Source organism: Gopherus flavomarginatus, chromosome 1 (assembly GCF_025201925.1).
Source record: "Gopherus flavomarginatus isolate rGopFla2 chromosome 1, rGopFla2.mat.asm, whole genome shotgun sequence".
Classification (NCBI taxonomy): domain Eukaryota; kingdom Metazoa; phylum Chordata; order Testudines; family Testudinidae; genus Gopherus; species Gopherus flavomarginatus.
In genome coordinates, this window is record NC_066617.1 from 98,048,139 (window position 1) to 98,069,109 (window position 20,971).

General features: G+C 42.0%; 1 protein-coding gene across 10 annotated transcripts in view; it reads right to left on the reverse strand.

Moving 5' to 3' along the window:
• TNRC6B (trinucleotide repeat containing adaptor 6B) overlaps positions 1-20,971 on the reverse strand; it is a 217,752-nt gene that overhangs the window by 121,796 nt on the left and 74,985 nt on the right. Inside the window, exon 1 of one of the 10 annotated variants that reach the window (XM_050916854.1) lies at positions 18,682-18,760. The exons of the other annotated variants lie outside the window; for them this stretch is intronic. The gene's annotated coding sequence lies outside the window, so the exon portion shown is untranslated. Of the gene's footprint in view, positions 1-18,681; positions 18,761-20,971 lie in introns of those variants that run through there. 10 annotated transcript variants of the gene reach the window in all.

The window sequence follows — 20,971 nt, forward strand, 5'->3', positions numbered from 1 at the left end:
GAGATGACTGAAGTCTCAATGTGCAAGGTGTCCGAAATCCATACCAGGAGCTTCTGAAAAGCCTTGAAATCAGTTTGTGGATCTCATCCCTCTGTATTTGGGTGAAAAAGATCTCGTCAGCGAAGACACAACAGAGGAAGGCCTCTTCTTCTGTGAATGAGGGCACTGACTCCTAGTAGGGCCACTGTGCCATTCCACACATATATAGATGGTCAGCACTGAACTAGTGTTATTCCCATCAGGCCACTTGTCAAGCTCTGGATAGATCCTTGGGTCTCTCAGCTCTAATGCTTCAATGGAGTCTTCAATGGAGATAGGCCCCTGCTGGACCCCAGTGAAAAAGTGTGTACAGAGAATGGCAACAAGTACACCTCCTTTGTATGCGATGCCTGCTGGTAAGGTATTTTCCATGCCAAGGATTACATCAGTGCTGGTCTGTTACTCTGCCAGGAGGGCGTCAAGCCTGTCCTGCTGGTGCCAAAGTTGACATCAACAGGAATACTTCTGGTACCTGGTCCAGTACCAGTGGAGTCTTCTGTGCTGCAGTCTGCTCCTTTCCACACATCTTTGATGCCATGAGGGACTTGGGTGATATCTCTCTGTGTTTTTCTGCATCTCTACAAGTGGACACTGAGCTCCTGCACAGGTGATTGGGCAGCTCCTTTCAAACACTTGCTTTGATGTCTGAGGAGTCAGTTTCAACACTGGGACTGTTGATGGCTTCAACACTAGGGGAAGTATCAGAGCCAATCTGGCTTCTATGCTGGGTCATTTATCTCCTGGATATAGAGACCATTAGAGGGATCTTTGAGAGCTTGATTTCTGTGGATCCATTGCTACTGTTCTAGACTGACGCTCCACTTTCTGGAGCAGTCTCATATCTCTCAACATCTGCCTCACCTGTCTGGAATGTGGAACTCTCCCAAACAGAATAGGCTTCTAATCGCCCCTCTTTCAGCGGAATTAATCCATCACAGAATGGCCCAGGCTTAAAGCCTGTGGGTTTGAGTTGACCATTTCTCAATCCTTGTACAGGGAGGGTTGTAGAGTGGAGTCCATCCAGCAACTTTCAGCTCGAGTGCTAGAAAAGACTGCAGTGATTAAAATCAAAGAATGAAGGTATTCGGAGGAGTATCAGAAGATTTTAAGTAGTTTACCCAAAGTTAAAATCTAGCAGGTTGGGCACCAGGTAGGTTCCATCTCATTACCATGGGCAGGAAGATGGAACTGAGGGAGAGTTGTGGCTGCCTCACCCCTTATGCCTTTGACAGGAACACGAGGAGGCATAAGTAAGGCTAAGATTTTGTCAGAGATATTTTTAATAAAAGTCAGGGACAGGTCACAGGCAATAATGAAAAATGCATGGAAGCCCATTACCTGTCCCTGACTTTTACTAAAAATATCCACGACAAAATGGGGAGCCTGGGCATCTGCCCTGGGCTGGGAGCTCCTCACCATCCATGGGGACTGGGAGCTACAGGGTCCTCCTCTTATTGCGGCTCCCAGCTGTGAGGGGTCCCCCCTGCTGCCCACAGCAGGAAAGAACTCTGGGGGTCCCCCTGCCAGCCACAGCAGGAAAGAACTCTGGGGGTCCCCCCTGCTGTCTATGGCAACCAAGAACTCCGAGGGGCCCAGTCTCCCACCACAGTGGGAAGCTGCAGGGCTTCGCCTGCTGCCTGCAGTGGACAGGAGCTGCGGGGAGCTCCTGCAGGCCCCACAGCTCCCTGCCTACACAGGCGGCAGGGAACCCTGCAGCTCCCAGCCGGCGCTGGCTGAAGTCACAGAGGTCTTTGGAAGTCACAGATTCAGTGACTTCCGTGACCTCTGTGACTAAATCGTAGCTTTAAGCATAAGACATGCATGGCCCAGGAAGACACCTATTATAAAATAATCCAGTCTTGCATGTATGCACACCCTAGAATGGGATCCATACTTGAAGAACAAAGATTACTGCTGGAGTCAGTCAATCTATAACACAACTATGTTTGTAGCTGAAGTTAAAATGAGATCTAAACTAATGAACTAGCAGATGTCACTGGACAATAATCAAAGATATAGGCTGATGAAGTAGTAAACAAGTTTTTGACTGTAGTAACCTCTTTTCCAAAGGAAGAAAGAATATTCTCTTCATCTGGAAGAAATCAACAAAGAGCAGAAAAAGTAAGAAAGTTAGTGTTCCTATTTCAAGCAATGAATAAATATTGGGTGGCAGAGGAATACATCATGCTGCAGAAAACTTGGGCCTTTAAATTAAAAGGACTTTTTAAATCGTCTCACACTCATTGTACCTCTTTTCTGTTTAATCAGTCAACTGTAAAACATGCTCTGAGTTCACAAAATTTTTTGCCAAACTGAATGCACCAAGAATGTGCACAATCATGACATAACTTAGCACTGAGCATAAGCAATCTTTCTGTGACGATAGTGGCATAGATAATGCATTATACCAAATACATGATCCAGTATACCAAACTTACTGGGCTCACCCTCCCTTAATTTAGGAAAGATAAATGGTTGTTAATTCTAATTAAACAATCTGGTTATTTTATTTTGTTTTTATCTATCCTGGAAATAAATTGGTTTACATAATTTTTCCCATCAGGATTACTTTTGCAGCTATTTGTTAGACTGTGAAAGGTTTAGCCAAGCCATTCTGAAACTTCTACCAGTCACCCTACTGGCTGCACACTGCTCCCCAGAGAACACTTAGATTTGTAAAAAAAGCCTCAGGAATTCACAGAAGTTTCCACTAGGAGACTGAAACGGGCTACAATTTACCTATCATCTGATATGCAGCTTTGAAAGATAGCTGTCACAGGGAAGGGAAAGGAGATGGAGGTGAAGGAGATGGGTTAAAAAGAGGTTAAGAGACGGGCAATGACCATTTGATAAATTGGATAGCTTCAGAGGAAACTCATGCTGAAGGAGAAATAGTAAGGTATTTTGTGGTGTGCGATACCTCAGGATTTTGTTATATTGCTATGTAACTCCCTGGTACTGGGGTGGAAGGTATCTAGCCCTGATCATGACTTATAAGCATTGTGCAGTGAAATAACATGACATAACAACAGACTAGCCTGAAAGTGTAACTGGAAGTCATTAAAATCAACAGCTCAGAATCCTTGGGTCCAGGAAGATATAATGAGGAAGCTGGGGTTGGAAGAACACCCACACGGACAGGGATAGGCACATTGCCACAGATACCAAGAGAGGGTCATGTTGCTAGAAATTGAGATCAAGGGAAGAGGAAGATAAATTCTGGGACTCATGAGAGCTAAAAGCTGAGAGAGACCTGGAGAGTCAAGAAAAGACCTAGTGCAAACCAGAATGCAATATTCTTTTATTCTCTGAATTGACAACAGATTTTAAAAAAAAGGGGGTTTAGGCACTTATTTATATGAATGAAAACATCCAACATTACATTAGGTAGGACAAAAACTCAGAAGAGCTATAAACCCTCATACTTCAGTCCATAAGCCAACCACTAACTGATGGAGATTAGGAAGAAACTCCCCTCATGGCTAGTTTATTCCAACACATGATTTATTGCACTTTCCTCTGAAACAAAGGATACTGACCATTAACAGACAAGACTACTGGACTAGATGGAACCCAGATCTAATTTCATATGACATTTCTCATTTTAACTACAAGAGCATACCTTTGTATAGCTAAACTTTACCTAGAATTAGACCATATATTATTTATTCTGTTTAGCTTTTAATTTGCTATTTTTCTACATTCTAATTTTTTTTTCTTTAAAGTGCTTTTCTTTCTTAGATTGTTTAGTATATTTCACTGTAATCCATACTAAGAAGTCAGTGATCCTTCAGCCTCAGATTAAGTTGAAGGAAGATCTAAATCTAGACTCAACTTGGCTTTTCTGTTAAAAGGCAAGGAGCAGAGATCCAGTCCCATAAGCCACTGCTGTCAATGTTCTGGCTGTAACAGGTTATACCACAAGAGCCGACAGATTGTGGAAGAAAAAGTAGTCTTGAGAGTAAAAGTGACTTGATGCTCAGATAATTGGTATGAGACAGCGATCTATGAGAAGGACAATGTATTCTTGTTTATTTTAGATCACTTACAGCCATAAGAGGTCACAATTATTACCCGCCTACATTTTCAGGAGAAAATAAATGTTATGAAGTTTATAAAGTATTTTGAAGATGGAAAGCCCTGGGTCAAGTAATAGTATAAGAATTGCCATTTTTGAAGCTGACCAAGTATGTATGCAAACGGTTCCTAAAAACTAGAAAAAGTGCTTTACAATATCAAAATTTCTTTTCCCTGAAGTACACTCAAAATATTCTGTAAAAAAATATGAAATAGCATTCGGAGTCAGACCTAACTTCACAAAAGCTAGATTAACTCTCCAACCTTAAAACTCATGGTCATAACCAAAAGCATAACACCTGAATTTGAACTGCAGTGTCTGGGTGTTTTCTTTTTTTATTAAATACCATAAACGGTCACTAAAAAACACAAAGCAAGTGAGTTATATCATGCATTAAAGCCTCTAACTATACATGTTTAGCCCTCAAGTTATGTTTTTATAATAATGTCAGGGCATATATACAAAAATTTTTCTCTCATTCAACTTTCGTTAAACACAAAATTCAGAGTAGGCCCAAACCACACATATTAAGTTTCAGTACAGTGCAAGTTTTTGCACCCGTTTTAGAAATTCCTGAAAAACAATTTAATTAACGCCCTAGCAACCCTCCTTTTTTAGATTTCTTCAGGAAAGCTCAGCATAGATGCACAAGAATGTGTACTGTTTATTGAAAAACGTGTCTTCTTTGTAGTTTTCCAGCTGAGTAAAAACTAACTCATTTATCACCAAGTGCTGAATCTGATCTGAGCTTTCCCAGAAGAAATACACTGCAAAGAGAGGCTTGCTATGTGACTAAAATGATCTGTCCAAGGTTACAGGGTGAGTCAATTTCTCATTCTGAATTAGAACCCAGTATTCTCCTAACTCCTCCTGTCATTTGCTCTAATAAAACACTAGGGCTACCTTAACACTTACATAGTTTCTTTCATCACAGGATGCCGAAGAGCTTTACAAACATTAATTAAACATTGTAACACCTCTGTGAAGTAATTAAGTATTAAAAACTTAATTCTGTAGATGAGTAAACCCAAGCACAGAATAAATGATCTGTTCAAGGTCACAGAACACGTCAGTGGTGTGGAAAAGCAAGGAACTGACTATGTTCCAACTCCAAGTCCACTCCTCCAGCAACTGGGGAACACTGCATCAGAACTTGGTACAGAGCCAATATTCAAATATTTTGGTGTAAGCAGTACTACCCATTATTAACAACACGCAATTTTAAAAGGTTGGCAAACTTCAGCAACATGAGATTGCATGTCTGGCTTTAGTCAGTGCTCTTTGGCATATACTATGGAAGTTGTAGCTTCCTCCACATACAGAACACAGTTCTGCCAACATACTTCAAACTTGACCTGCAAAATTCCTGCTATTCTTGTCCAAGATCTCTCCTTGGAAGAAACTGACATTCATGCCAAGTTATTTGGTAACATTGTAATGTTGGTAAACAATAATAGGTTGAGATGTGATCCAAATATGAATCTAGGTCTCCAAGATGAAAGTGATGCATCTCTTAACATGTTCAATCACATGCTCCATTTTCAGACTAATTAAACTAGTAACTCATCAGTTGCTAAATCCTTCTCCTGGCGGAACCTGATACTTGCATCCAAAAGGAAGAACAGGACTGAGACCAAATTACAAGCTTATTTTCCAAAAAGGTACAGATATTTCTCCATCACCAGTCAAGCAGTCAGAGCTTCTATGCCTTCCACACGCCTTCATTTCCCCAGCCAGCCTGCTACAGAAATTATCCAGTTACAACTATATATACATTCACCAGTGATCACTAAAATTCAAAAAATAAGTTAACAGCCCAGAATACTGAGTGTAGTACAATTCTAAAAAGTAACCAAGATAAAAAGCATTTAACACTCAGCAGAACTGCTGTGTGTGTGTACGTGAAGTCATAGCTGCAGATTTTAGTTCTGATTTTACTCCTGATAGCCTTGCAGAGCCACCAAAACTAAGACAGATGGAAGTAGATTCTATTACTTTCTGTTCAAACTATGCATTTACCAGCGCAACCCTGTTGAAGGCATCACCAAGAGTCTAATTTGAACTAACAAACCTTTTATTATTGGTAATGAGGTTTGCAAAGGAAAGAACCCTACTTGATTCTCAAGGTCCATGTTCACTTTGCAGGTGTATCAGTCAGAAAAGTATCTTTTTACCTATAAACTGAATACATTTAATATGGAGAAATAGATGCAAACACTGACCACCATGTCGTATATTTAGAGAGTTACTTTTCAGACTAGAACTGTATTTTCAACATTTAAATTAGAGAAAGCAGCCCACTGAAATGCTGGAAACATTTAATTCTAGAAACAGAGCACCATTCTCTCTTCTCCAAATGTACGCACAATCTGACTGTCAGTGTTACAAATGACAGCTTTTCAGCAAGATGGCTCCCTCCAGCACTAGGCACAGAAATGCTAATTGTAATAAAAAAAACTTTTTAAAAAATCCATTTAATAGTTTATTCAAGATTTTAATTACAATTGGCTTTTCTGAGCCTTGTGCTGGAGGCAGATATTTTGCTGAAAAAGATGTCATTTGTGACACTAACAGTAAAAAGGCACCCAAAAGAAGATATAATCCAGATTTCAATCCACTTTACTGTTGGTTTTAACAGCAAATACAAATGCAAGTTTTTCTTCCCATATTAAAAAACAAAATCTATATAGGATTCATCAAATATTAATAGGCTGAATAATAATGATTATCTAAAATATAATATTTACTTTTGTCTATTAAACCAATGCCTGCAGCCTGGATAACACACTCCATTGGGCACTCTCACTGACACAAGTTACATCACCTAGTAGCAAGAAGGCCACATCCCACATAAGGCTCCAAAATGTCCATAGTTATTACTGTTTTTAGACACAACAGTTTATTCATAGTGACAAGTGCTTCTTTCCCTGTGAACTTTCAGACTAATACGCTGAAAAAAGTGGTAGCAGTTTTCTTTTGAACATTCATGCTCATAGCAGACTGAAGTTGCAAATATGCTGGGATAAGCCTGTTTTTCAGAAGAAATGTTTTTAAAGTATTATTGCTTTTGAGTATTAGAGACTTGAAAATACATTTCTAACCACAAAGGCTCTGCCTAAAATAATTACTCTTTCCTCCTCCCCAACTCAACACAAGGACAGCCTGAAAAGCGCCTGGCAAAGTACTATGGATGCTGTTAAAGACTTTAAAATATTTGAGTATCTTTTAGTAAACGTAAATCTTTTTCCTAAAAAGTGGTTCTTTTTCCCTTTACTGTAAAATACTGCAAAAGCCATTTAATTAATAAAGCACAGCACATTATTGTAAAAAGCACCCTCAATAAAATTAAACCAAGTTTGAGCATCAAAACGGGATCAACAGAGCAAAAGCATGACTGTCAGCCACACAAAGTCATAATGGCGAGTCCCTCCAAGGTGGATGAAGCATAGATGTAGATACTTATCAGGTCAAAGCTCATGGCGGAAGTACATTTAAGCCAGGCCAACACCATTAGCAGCCCAAAAACTAAAACAGTGTCAGCTTAAATCCAAGCCGCCACTTTTTAGACAGCCAACATACAAAACAAAAAAGGAGGCACGGCAGAATTGCCCCAGCCTGTGAACAAAGTGATGCTGCATTCTGAACAAGTTGTGGAGAAGCTCTGTTGTAAACCACAACTAAGGTACTGCAACAAAATTAAGTGTGGGGTCATGAAGGTGAAAGTTATTGTTAAACAGGGACATAGCCTGTGCACATTGTACAACTGGAAAACACAGCTCCCAAACCATATCTACTACATGGCTTTCTCTAGAAAGGGTCTAGACCAGGGGTAGGCAACCTATGGCACGTGTGCTGAAGGCGCCATGAGAGCTGATTTTCAGTGGCACTCTCACTGCCCAGGTCCTGGCCACCGGTTCGGGGGGCTCTGCAGTTTAATTTAATTTTAAATGAAGCTTTAAAAACATTTTTAAAACCTTATTTACTTTACATACAACAATAGTTTAGTTCTAAATTATAGACTTATAGAAAGAGACCTTCTAAAAAATGTTAAAATGTATAACTGGCACGTGAAACCTTAAATTAGAGTGAATAAATGAAGATTCTGCACAGCACTTCTGAAAGGTTGCCGATCCCTGGTCTAGACAAAGGTGACACCAAGGTTCCCTAAAGGACAACTAACCTCATCAACAATTAAGGAAAATGAAAACAAACATGCCTCTTATCTCGCCACTCACCAGGTCTTCCATTTTATGCAGGATGATGAGGTAATGCAAATACATCCAGCTGGCAGTATCATTCAAGCACTTGTCCTGAACAGAGATCAGACTTCCTCGGTACATGCACAGAACTGCATGAAATTCTTTTATTTTTTAATAATTTATCAGGAATTTCATGTTCTTTTGTTTTATCCAAACAAGGGGTTCAGGTGCCACCCCGGGGGGTGGGGGGGTGAAGGAGAGGGGAAGGCTACACATGCTCATGCTCCTATATTGTCTGTTAGTCTATAAGGTGCCACAGGACTCTTTGAAGGCACACAGTTGCTCTTCCCTGTGAGGCAGTGCCCGGTTCCCTGCTCCAGGCATTGAAACCCGCTACATTACAGCTACACCACTTCCTTTAAAGCAATTGAGATAGTCAAGGGTTGGAAGTAAAAGTGATGGACCTCAAGGAATTTCAGGTACTAGAAATTCTTATCAGAATTCATTGAGAGTACAGCCACTGAGAGCCCAAAGCTCTTGTAACAAAGTACAGGGTAGTAGCTTACTTTTTCCTTCCACACACTACAGAGGGAAGTCTGTTACACAAGGCCAGGTCTACACTATAAAATTACATCAGTAAAAGTACATTGCTCACACTCCAAAAATCCACACCCCTGAGCGACACAGTTATATTGACCTAATCCCTGGTGTAGATAGCACTATATTGAGAGGCGGGCTTCTCCTGTCGACAAAGCTACTGCCTCTCACAGTGGTGGATTAACAATGCTGACAGTAGCTGCTTTCCCACCAGTGTAGTATTGTCTTCACTGAAGCGCTACAGAGGTACGGTTGCACCACTGCCACATTTTATGTGCAGAACTGTCCCTTGCTCCCTGCCTCTGAACACAAATAAAATTTCAACTGTGTTAAACTGGGTTATTGCTGGCTGTCCTTTTTGGTTACAGAAGTTGGAGAGGGAATGAGGAATGATCCATTTTCATCCATAGAGGCTTGGGACTAAGAAATAGGATGGCCTGATGGTTAGGGTTCTAGTTTGGGACATGGGAGATCTGGGTTCCATACCTTATTCTGTTGGGGGAGGGATAGCTCAGTGGTTTGAGCATTGGCCTGCTAAACTAAACCCAGGGTTGTGAGTTCAATCCTTGAGGGGGCCATTTAGGGATCTGGGGCAAAAATCTGTCTGGGGATTGGTCCTGCTCTGAGCAGGGCATTGGACTAGATGACCTCCTGAGGTCCCTTCCAATCCTGACATTCTATGTTAAGATCAGCAGCCCATCCACTCCAGAGAAGCAGGCTGATCTACCACACACACATTGGGTAGACAGTTGACTCTGTGGTAGGACTGGCTGAGCACAGGAGGCTTTATTTCTGTTTATATGTAGGTTTGGAAAGTTTAGATTTTTACTGGTAAACACTGATTTCACTGCACACACACCAAAAATATTTCCATCAATACTAATAAAAATTTGCAGGCTGGCAAAGTAAGAAAAATGTTGCCTGAGACCTTATTAGAGTTTGATCTAAGGATATTTACTTTGTATATTGTGACATGTGATGTTGGCCATTTGTGTTTTAATGATTATAAAGCTTTAATTTCTTGAATCTCAACTTCTCTCACTAAATAATTGTCTGACCACCACCCATAATATCCTGCAACCGTGAAAACTTAAAATAGATAAAAACTGAAAAAATACTTAAAAATAAAAATCAATACCATTTGCTGAAATAATAATAATAAAAAATTCTGCCAAGCCTGTTTACATAGCTCTTTTACAAATCAAGTGTATTCTAACATTCATGGAATGGGTGGGTGGGTGTGAGAGAGACAGACAGACCGGCACACACAGAAACTGGAAAATCCTGCCAACTGATCATGCCCTTTCAAATTTTTTTTTAATATTTATTGACAGACACTTTTAACTTGCACCTGTGGTGTTAAGTCAGGTAACCAAGAAGGGACCCTACCTCCTTTGAACTTTAACGTTACTAAGGGACTGTATGTAGCCCAGCACAAAGTATGGCAGTGAATGGTCCTGGGTTTTGATCTCATTCAAGCAACATTCGGTCTATATCTTGCTGTGTTAGCCTCAGAAGAGAGATATCATTCATGGTCACCTGGTTGCAATAAGGGAGTTTTTGTAAGGGAACAGTAAAAGGACCCCGTTCATGCTAGGCTGTTTGCGCTTGGCTAAAAGGGATCATCCCTGAGAATAGCCACATGGCGAGAGGAGGCAGTGAAGGGATCATCCCAAATAGCCATGCGGAGGTGTGTGTTGCACAAGCAGTCAAAAACTGCAGCCCCTCCTTTTAAATGGCAAACTCAATCAGCACTGCTTGCTATGGGAAAGGAGGGCGCTGCAGTTTGAAAACATTCCCACATTTTATCAAGGCTTTAGAAGCCAAACCTGTGTACCCTTTGGCTTACCATGGCTGCTTGGAAACCGAATTCTGTTGCCCAGACACGTGTCACCATACCAGCAGGCGCTCAATATAAAAGGCAAAATGCGACCTTGTACCTAAAGCACATGTGCTGTCTGCTGTGAATTGCCTGATTCACTGTGAAAGAGTCTCCCTTTTGTTCTCAGAAATGCATCATCTTAAAATTTTACTCTCCCTTTTTATCCCCCCACAGGTGCAAATGTTTCCATGCTCCCCCTATCATCTCCATCCCTGAGGTTATCGCAGATTAGAAGGCGAAAAAACCGGCACTCACGAGGACATGTTTTCTGAGCTCACGCAGTCCTCCCACACTGATGGGCACAGCTGAATGCATGGAGGCATTCAATGGCAGAGTCCAGGAAAGCATTAAGTGAGTGTGATGAGAAGAGGCAGGATGCAATGCTGAGGCAAATGGAGGAGCAAACGGACATGCTCAGGCATCTGGTGGAGTTGCAGGAAAGCCAACAAGAGCACAGACCGCTGCTGCATCCACCGTACAACCGCCTGCCCTCCTCCCCAAGTTCCATATCCTCCTCACTCAGACACCCAAGAACATGGGGGGAGGCTCCAGGCACCTAGCCACTCCACTCCAGAGGATGGCCCAAGCAACAGAAGGCTGTCATTCAAACAGTTCTGACTTGTAGTGTGGCTACAATAAACAATGTAGCCTTGTTCTTCCCTCCTCCCCTACCCCACCCGGGCTACCTTATTGTGCCCCCCCCTTTTTTTTTTAATAATAAAGAATGCATGGTTTCAAAACAATAGTGACTTTATCTCCTCTGCCAGCTGTGATCAAAGGGAGGAGGATGGTTGGCTTACAGGGAATTAAAATCAACAAAGGGGGTGGGTTTGCATCAAGGAGAAACACACACAACTGTCACACCATGAAACTGGTTTTCAAAGCCTCTCTGATGCGCAGTGCGCCTATCTGTGCTATTCTAATCGCCCTGATGTCTGGCTGTTCAAAACTGGAAGCCAGGCAATTTGCCTCCACCTCCCACCTAGCCATAAACGTCCCCCCCTTACACTCTCAGATATTATGGAGCACACAGCAAGCAGTAACAATGGGAATACTGGTTGTGCTGAGGTCTAACCTAGTCAGCAAACAGCGCCAGTGAGCTTTTAAACGTCCAAAGGCACATTCTACCCCCATTCTGCACTTGCTCAGCCTATAGTTGAACTGCTCCTTAATACTGTCCAGGCTGCCTGTGTATGGCTTCATGAGCCATAGGAGCAAGGGGTAGGCTGTGTCCCCAAGGATAAACTATTGGCATTTCAACATCCCCAACAGTAATTTTCTGGTCTGGAAAGTAAGCCCCTTCTTGCAGCTGCTCAAACAGCCTGGAGTTCCAAAAGATGCGAGTGTCATGTACCTTTCCTGGCCATCCCACGCTGATGTTGGTGAAATGTCCCTTGTGATCCACCAGCGCTTGTCGCACCATTGAGAAGTACCCCTTGCGGTTTCTGTACTGGTTGGCAAGGTGGTCTGCTGCCAAGATAGGGATATGCATTCCATCTATTGCCCCAACACAGTTAGGGAACCCCATTGCAACAAAGCCATCCACTGTGACTTGCACATTTCCCAGAGTCACTACCCTTGATAGCAGAACATCAGTGATTGCATTGGCTACTTGAATCACAGCAGTCCCCACAGTAGATTTGCCCACTCCAAATTGTCAGGGAAGCTCTCATCTTGGTATTCCTGCACTTCAGGAAGGGGGAAAGCAACTTACAGAGTTCCAGGAAAGTGGCCCTGTGCGTGCAAAAGTTTCGCAGCCATTGGGAATCATCCCATACCTGCAACATTATGCTGTCCCACCAGTCTGCGCTTGTTTGCTGGGCCCAGAATTGGCATTCCACTGTAACAACCATCCCTACTGCTGTCAGGATGTCCCAATTGCCACATCCTGTGCTTTCAGGAACGTCAGTCTCCATATCCTCCTCACAATTGTCCTTGTGCTGCTATCTCTTAGTCAGGTTCTGCACATACTGCAGTGTAATGTGTGACATGTTTACAATGCTTGCAACAACAGCGGTGAGCTGAGCTGGCTCCATGCTTGCCGTGGTACGGTGTCTGCACAGGTAATCCAGGAAAAAAGGCGCGAAATGTTTGTCTGCAGTTGCTTTCATGGAGGGAGGGGAGACTGACGACATGTACCCAAAACTACCCTGTGACGATGAAGTTCTGGCAGGACCCAACTGAGAGTGCCAATCAGGACCAATTGCTTAAACAGGGCAGTTACAGCCCAAGGCTGGGGTTTTTCCACCTCGAAGGCAAACTTATTGTTCAGTACAGATCCTGTGAAAGGAAGATGACCTGAAGATACCTACCAACACTTATAGGTATCCAATAAAACTGATTTATGACTCTGAAATACAAGCTTTACTAAAGAATAAATTTAAAAATGTAGACTAGTTAGCATACTTAAAGTTCGAAAGAATAGATATGGCTAATACATTGGATTTTAAAAAGTGGACAGACTTGCTAATATGCTTAGTTTGCTCAAATAAAGAGATCCACTGGGTTCTAAGATCTATTTTAAAAGGAGCAAGTCTTCAATGACATGGACAGAAGGGTAGGATGGGGAAAATCTGCGGTCTGTGCTATACAGGTGGTCAGACTAGATGATCACAATGGTCTCTTCTGGCGTTAGAATCTACAAATCTCTGACTGAACAATGTGTAACTGATGCAAAGCTTTGAAGAGAGTTATATAAATATGTGGCTCAACCACTAAAAGCATACACACCTGAGTTATTCTGTGAGCAAAAAAAGTTACAGCTAATCATATATACCCTTACAATCAATATTTTCTATTTCAGTCTCAAAAGAGGCATTGCTATTCGAGATACTATAGACTATCTTTTATTAATTATTTCATGTGTGTCATGCCTCCAACCGTTAAGTCAGATCCAGTCTGAAACTTTACACTGGCTATTAGAATCAGAGTTAGATGGAATTCTAAAGAAACGGACTGAACATTCAGAAAACAGAAACACACTATGCATGCAAGGCACGACTAAGGGATCAAGGGATGTTCTGAACGACATTAAGCTGGTAATTGTTTCCCTGTGATGTTATTGCCAGACTGAACCTACTTGTAAGGAGCCGGGAAGACTCAACCTCTCAATGCTTGCTTTTCTCAGACGATGCTTTAAGATTTCAGTACAGGATGAAGATGACCTGATCATTTGTGATCAGACCTTGCAAGAAAATCTGATGGTATAGACCTCTAACAGCAGTGAAAAATAAATTTGCCTTCACCAATGGATGCCCACACTCTGCCTCAGCCACATACGCTTCCTTTTACCACCGCAGGAACATGAAGTTTGGTGTTTCTGGAACTCCATCAGTGGAGGCTTGTTGTTATAACATTGATGTTTTATATCCTCCAGAAGCAACCAACTGATTTACTATTTTTTCACCCAGGACACTATCATGTGCAATGGTATTCCTTCCCCCCAAAAAACGATTGTAACTGAGAAGGCGTCACTAGCTATTGCCCTTAAAAAAAAAATCTGAGGGCAAAGGGTAACTTTTGTTTTTTTTTAAAAAAGGAAAAGACTTCATTGGTAGAAGACAAGTTTGTTGAGACAGGAGGAGATTCAGCATGGCTAGGGAAGTATTTTCATGGGATAAGCGTTAATTTTTATGGAGCTGAACAGTAAGCTCAAGTTTCCCAAGTACACTTTAATGGTATTTACCCACATTTTATGGAGTGCTAAAAATGTTTTAGCATATACTGAATAAAAATAATGCCTTCATTTTTTCTATTTTTTAATTTATAAAAAGTACTTATAAAAGTACAAAGAATAACTTGTATACAACTTGTTTATGAAATAAACATGATTTCCATTAAAATCCCCTCCAACACACATTCTAAAACTTGTGAAGTATCATAGAATATCAGGGTTGGAAGGGACCTCAGGAGGTCATCCAGTCCAACCTTCTGATCAAAGCAGGACCAATCACCAGACAGATTTTTGCCTCAGATCCCTAAGTGGCCTCCTCAAAGACTGAACTCACAACCCCAGGTTTAGCAGGCCAATGCTCAAACCACTGAGCTACCCCTCCCCCTAGGAACACCAATTTTTAATTTGTTTCCACGTAGGCATGCAGAGTATAGTGGCATATTAGCAAATATAAATACTTCAAGAATGGTTCAAAAGGCATTAAGATCTGGCCTATTATTTCTGCAGTCTCAGATCCTTGATTTTTAATTCCTACATTAAATCTGTCTCTCCCCTCCGGTGGCACTGGTTCTTTTAGGTGATTTGGGAGGGAAAGGAATTTCATAAAATCATAGACTATCAGGGTTGGAAGGGACCTCAGGAGGTCATCTAGTCCAACCCCCTGCTCAAAGCAGGACCAATTCCCAACTATATCATCCCAGTCAGGGCTTTGCCCAGCCTGACCTTAAAAACCTCTAAGGAAGGAGATTCCACCACCTCCCTAGGTAACCCATTCCAGTGCTTCACCACTCTCTGAGTGAAAAAGTTTTTCCTAATATCCAACCTAAACCTCCCCCACTACAACTTGAGACCATTACTCCTTGTTCTGTCATCAGGAAACACTGAGAACAGTCTAGATCCATCCTCTTTGGAACCCTCGTTCAGGTAGTTGAAAGCAGCTATCAAATCCCCCCTCATTCTTCTCTTCTGTAGACTAAACAATCCCAGTTCCCTCAGCCTCTCCTCATAAATCATGTGCTCCAGCCCCCTAATCATTTTTGTTGCCCTCTGCTGGACTCTTTCCAATTTTTCCACATCCTTCTTGTAGTGTGGGGCCCAAAACTGGACACAGTACTCCAGATAAGGCCTCACCAATGTCGAACAGAGGGGAATGATCACATTCCTCGATCTGCTGGCAATGCCCCTACTTATACAGCCCAAAATGCCATTAGCCTTCTTGGCAACAAGGGCACACTGTTGACTCATATCCAGCTTCTCGTCCACTGTAATCTCTAGGTCCTTTTCTGCAGAACTACTTCCTAGCCATTCGGTCCCTAGTCTGTAACAATGAATGGGATTCTTCCGTCCTAAGTGCAAGACTCTGCACTTGTCCTTGTTGAACCTCATCAAGTTTCTTTTGGCCCAGTCCTCTAATTTATCTAGGTCCCTCTGTATCTTATCCCTACCCTACAGCATATCTACCGCTCCTCCAAGTTTAGCGTCATCTGCAAACTTGCTGAGAGTGCGGTCCACGCCATCCTCCAGATCATTAATGAAGATATTGAACAAAACGGGCCCCAGGACCGACGCTCAGGGCAACTCCACTTGAATCTGGCTGACAACTAGACATGGAGCCGTTGATCACTACCCGTTGAGCCCGACAGTCTAGCCCAGCTTTCTATCCACCTCCCCCGTTTGCCACGAGTTTTAAAAGATAATGGCCAATGGCTCTGCAATCACATCTGCCAACTCCTTTAGCACCCTTGGATGCAGTGCATCCGACCCCGTGGACTTGTGCTAGTCCAGTTTTTCTAAATAGTCCCGAACCACTTCTTTCTCCACAGAGGGCTGGTCACCTTCTCCCCATACTGTGCTGCCCAATGCAGCAGACTGGGAGCTGACCTTGTTCGTGAAGACAGAGGCAAAAAAAGCATTGAGTACATAAGCTTTTTCCACATCCTCTGTCACTAGGTTGCCTCCCTTGTTCAGTAAGGGGCCCACACTTTCCTCGACTTTCTTCTTGTTACTAACATACCTGAAGTAACGTGAAGAGTTTCTCTTAACATCTCTTGCTAGCTGCTACTCCAAGTGTGATTTGGCCTTCTTGACTTCACTCCTGCATGACTGAGCAATGTTTTTATACTCCTCTCTGGTCATTTGTCCAATCTTCCACTTCTTGTAAGCTTCTTTTTTGCGTTTAAGATCAGCAAGGATTTCACTGTTAAGCCAAGCTGGTCGCCTGCCATATTTACTATTCTTCCTACACATCGGGATGGTTTTTTCCTGCAACCTCAATAAGGATTCTTTAAAATACAGCCAGCTCCCCTGGACACCTTTCCCCCTCATGTTATTTTTCCAGGTGATCCTGCCCATCAGCTCCCTAAGGGAGTTAAAGTCTGCTTTTCTGAAATCCTGGGTCCATATTCTGCTGCTCTCCTTTTTGCCTTGCGGCAGGATCCTGAACTCGACCATCTCATGGTCACTGCCTCCCAGGTTCCCATCCACTTTTGCTTCCCCTACTAACTCTTCTCTGTTTGTGAGCAGCAGGCCAAGAAGAGCTCTGCCCCTAGTTGGTATTTCTAGGTAAATGTCTAGATATAAGTTCTTCTTGACAAATTAAACTGTGGGTGTCAACATGGAGGGAGATCCAAATACATACCTTTTTACTCTTCAGAACAAACTGGAAGATCCAATTATGCACTGTTCCAGTAAGGTACAAATGCCAGTAAACTACACCAGACAGGAAAAGCTAACAGGTCAAAAATTAGGATACGGCAAAGGGCTCTTTAAATAGTCATAGTAAATCTGGAACTGTCTCGATATAAATATGCTAATACAAAGGGAACAGAGCATGAGAGAGAGCACCTCCTTCAAGGTGAAAACTAGAACTAAAATTACTATTCTTTACTCAGCTGTTTTAATTACAAAATTATTATGAAAAAGTCCATTAAACAAGAAAACCATGGAAAGTGGTCACTAGATTACAATACAGAATTATTATTCTTCATCCCCATCTGCATCGGTTTTTCTATCTCATATGGTGAAGGAGAGTAAGAAGAACTTCTAAAACTGATAGTTTCCGTATGGTCTGTACAAGTGACTCAAAAATGGTAATCCACTCAGTAATAATTTGTTCTAAAAACGTAAGTGCCCCCTTTTATATTAAAAGGAGAAAATGTAGGAAATAGTATTTTGAAAATCATTCAATCTTACTCGGACAACAGGCTACGTAAAATGACCATCTCAACTCCAAAACACAAACACGTACTGTACAAGGCACCGTAATCAAAACAGAGACAGCAGAAATGTAGATTGCTCATTCAATTTGAAAAAACTACCAATGTACCAAAATTATATAAACCATAATAGAAAGTGTTGTAGAGGAATAAAACAGATGGGCAAACCACAGCCCGCGGGACCCTCCTGCCCGGCCCTTGAGGCTAGCCCCCGTCCCCTCCCCTGCTGTTCTCTGGGGAACTGGGGGGTTGAATGGGGGCAGGGGTCCTGGGGGGCAGTCAGGAAGGAGAAGAGGGGTTGGATGGGGAGGCGGGGGCAGTCAGGGAGAAGGGATGGTTGGATGGGGCAGGGGTCTGGGGAAGGGGGGAGAGAGGGCAGTCAGGAATGAGAGGAGGGGTTGGATGGGGCGGTGTGGGGCAGTCAGGGGACAGGGAGAGATGGATAGAGCAGGGGTCCCGAGGGGCCCTTAGGGGAAAGGGAACAGGGTGTTGGATGAGGCAGGAGTCAGGGAGGCCATCGGGGGTGAGAAGGGGGAGTTGGATAGGATGTAGGGGCCGGGCCATGCCTGGCTGTTTGGGGAGGCACAGCCTCCCTTAACACACCCTCCATACAATTTTGGAAACCCGATGTGGCCCTCAAGCCAAAAAGTTTGCCCACCCCTGGAATAAAACCTTGACTGAACAATTTGTAACCAGCTAAATTTGTTGGGACAAGACTACTGCTAGTTCGTATCTTTAATAAGGTGGGTGAGAAATCAGTGGAAATTAGCAGTTTTTAAATACTAATAGAGTAGTGCCCTGATATTGCACAGTATTCCTTAGCTAGATTTTTTCCCTTCATTTTATTTCATGCCCTCCAGATACTAACCCAAATTAGACCAGCTTAGTATACTCATGAAAAATTTACCTACTGTTATGCTCAAACACCAATTTCCTTCTTTTTTAACGCCTTTAAAGGGGAAATAAAAGTGGGGAAAAAAGCATTCATTATACCGTACCAGCTCCAGAAGATGCCAGCTCAGGGTTTCCACAGCTCAGTTTCCTCCTTACTATATATACACTGTACCGTTTCTTTTACTTGAGAAAACGAAAGTAGAAGAAAAAACAAACATCACATTAAATTATAATATGAATTATATTTCTGAAATATATTTTTGTAGATAGACAATGACTTGAACTGAAGCTTGGGGGCGGGGGGGAGGTGTACCAGACACGGACCTCGCAGAGGACTAAAGCCTATCAGCCAGAAGCAGATACCAAAAGAGAGGTTCCTACCAGTGAGATCTTGGGGCAACAATCTAGTGACGAGCCTGGCTTCATCCCTTGCTTCTGAGAAGGATACTTACTCTGTTCTTGTACTCCATCTTCCCTATCAGCCTTTAGCATCTAATATTTTTAATAATGCTGAAGCTCCCACCACCACCAGAAACGTGTTGGTTTATATTTGGACGATAGCCTTGGGACAACTTTTTTAAAAAGTCAAGTCTTAATTTCTGCAGCACTGATATCTTATCTACTCCATGCACTCACTTGCCAAACTTGCCTTTAAATTCTGAGAGTGGATTTTTCAAGCCTTGATGAATGAACATTTTGTAGACCTCTCTTCCCAGGAAGGGTAGCTTATTGTCTAAAATGGTACATTTAGTTGTTGTTCACCTCACTCAGACAAAGACAGCCAATTCCATGCTTCTAAACCAGTGGTTCTCAACCCATGGGCCGCTTGTGGTCCAATCAGCACACAGCTGTGGCCCATTTGACATCCTCAGGGCCATACAGGTAGTATATATATTATGTGGATGCATGCCACGTAACAGAGAGAGCTGCATCTGTGGTCCACAATGGTAAACGGGTTGAGAACCACTGTTCTAAACAGTGTTTCAAGCATTACTACTAACATTCAGAAAATGGTAAAGTTCCATCCTATGGCAAGACATATTCCATAATTAGAATTTATATGCCATTTAGACAGAAAGGGGGGGGGGGGGGCTTTTTTCTTTAAATTTACTTTGAAGACTGGAGTACATTTTTGCCCTTGGCAAGCCAAGCCAGAGCTACACACACCTATACTCATTGGCCAGTTTAACTTCAGTCACAGTTTGGGAACTCATCTCAGAAAGGTGTCTTAACAGGCTCAGAACGGGGATGCAGTCATTGCAAACAACCTGCAACATGGCTATAGTTCAGTCCCTAGGCAGGTACTCGCTCCCTTCTTGGTTAAGGAAGGCAGGTGCTGTATAGCAAGAGGTAATCCAGGAAATAAGCACAAGGAAACTGCCAATGCTTATCTAATGTAGGACTGGTGATACAAAAAGAGCAACACTATGAGATATGGACAAGTTAATGAAAGTTCCAGAAAAAAAAAACAAACAGTGGAAATTTATCAGGAGTATAATGACATATGGAAAGAGAAAAGTAGAGGAAAGAAAAAGCACAGAAAGTCAAGGAAGATCGGGAAGAAGACAGAGACAGAGGATATGGAACATTCTGGCACCACCTGAGAAAGAGATCCAAAACTAACTAGTAACAGTAATCAATGGAGAAACTGGACTGCCTGATGCATCAGCGACACAGGAGAAACTACGTGCTAATAGTGAAGTATAAATGAAATATACTATTTAAAAAATAATTCTGGGGACTTTCCAAATTTTAAACGGATTTGCCCTTTTAAAGTAAATTCCCAATACAAAATAGCATTACATACTTTTCAGTAATCATTACCGCTTGCATCATATAGGATTAACAGCTTTTCTTCAGTGAAGCCAAAATTAGGTATACAGTCTTGTATTATAACTGTCATCATTCATAAAATATATGCAATGAAATATGAAAGTCTAGAGATGCACCCCTTTTCAATATGCAGATTAGACAACTTTTTTCTCTTTCTGCACAGTAGGAAATAGATCACATTCCACTTTTGAATATCAGTACATAGCTAGATCAAAATACTAAGATTTTCATTATACAGGAGATAATGATGCATGTCCCCGACTACAAAACAGTCTATGCCTTAATTGACAAGGTTAAGGTCCACCTTGCATCTGATGAAGTGGGTTTTAGCCCACGAAAGCTTATGCCCAAATAAATGTGTTAGTCTCTAAGATGCCACAAGGACTCCTCATTGTTTTTGCTTGTATCTGAAGATTTCCCTCTACCCCTAATTTACTTCTACCCATTTCTATTCATCAGCAGAGTAACTCTGTAAAATGTGCAATTTTATTTATTTCTTAACTGAAAAAAGTGTTCTTCAGCTACCAGCAGGATAATAAGGTACCCACTATTCTGAGATGT